This window comes from Entelurus aequoreus, linkage group LG04 (assembly GCF_033978785.1).
Source record: "Entelurus aequoreus isolate RoL-2023_Sb linkage group LG04, RoL_Eaeq_v1.1, whole genome shotgun sequence".
NCBI lineage: Eukaryota > Metazoa > Chordata > Actinopteri > Syngnathiformes > Syngnathidae > Entelurus > Entelurus aequoreus.
Genome location: NC_084734.1, coordinates 27,518,663 through 27,520,090, shown reverse-complemented (window position 1 = coordinate 27,520,090; position 1,428 = coordinate 27,518,663).

The following is a 1,428-nucleotide window of genomic DNA, read 5'->3' as shown; positions in this document are numbered from 1 at the left end:
TTGAACTGCTGCAACCTTTTATTTTTACCTTTCTCATGTGCTGCAAACCATTATGAAAGTTTAGATTTTTTTAAGCTTGTTATATATAATTAATTATCAAATTTGAGAAATAACAGCATATATGGTCAAGTATAGGGTTACAAAATTCTGGGAATTTTCAAAGTTGTAAACTTTCCATGGGAATTAACGGGAATACATGGGAATTAACGGGAATTAATGGGAATAAACATTGAATGCAAACATGCTAGATCTTGCAGCATGATTATTAGCTAAAACAATCTGATTTAATGGAAATTCAGTATAATTTCAACCCTTCACTGTGCATTCCTCCATCACATGTGCAGTGCATTTATCCATCACATGCCCAGATAATTCCCAGCATGCTACACACTACAGCAGAGCTATTGAGGCCACACTAGTATTTGAGCCCAAGGACTTCATACAGTCAGGTAAGTTTTGATGATATTATTGGGGTAAATATATTTGATATATGGTATTTAAGTTTAATAGAGGTGTAATTGCTTGTTACTGTATGACTGTAGACTACTCCAGCAGACTTCCACTCAAGCTAGCTAGCTGTTCCTGTACTTGTTAAATGATTTTGGGGCCAATATCTCTAGCTAGCTAGGTTTATGTACCACCACAGTCTCATAATGAACCGAAAATATTTCTCCGTTAGCTGTGATGCTAATTTTCTCTATGTTAAATCCCATTCATTTATGCTAACAACGTTAGCGATCTGAATTTACCTTTTTTTTATCTGTAAAGTTCAACTAGCAAATACTCAATCAAAACGTGTAGTTTCCTCTACTTCTGTTCTGCTAGCCATTCTGTTGTCATACTAGAATGTAGGTTATAGTTTGATTTAGCATGCTGATTGACTGTTCATTTATTCATCTAGCCTATTCTATTCATTTGTCCATCAGTCAAATATTTTTAAAGACTACTCCAATTGTTTAGCTGACTATATCTGTGTGTGGCATTGCATTAGTGTTTTACAAGAATAAATAAATACAAACCGAATAATGCCACGTACACCATCTGATGTGTGGAGACATTTCACCCCAACCAATGTAGGCGGAAAGGCTGTGTACATTTGCAAAAACTGTGCAAAGAGCTACGTCAAAATGCCACAAAGATGCAGCAGCATATAGACAATTGCCCAATAATATATCATTATTGTAATTCCCCATTAATTCCCATATATTCCCATTAATTCCCATGAACGGTGTCCAACTTTGAATAATCAAAAAAATGGTCAATATTTCCAAACTTCCCGAGCTTAACTTCCAGTGGTAAATTTCCGGAAAGTTACCGGAAATTTTCCACCCCTTTGCAACCCTAGTCAAGTAGAACGTCTTAGGACAAACCCAATGAATTAACAGTCAACTTTTGTGACAATGTTTACAATACTTTCAATATAACAAA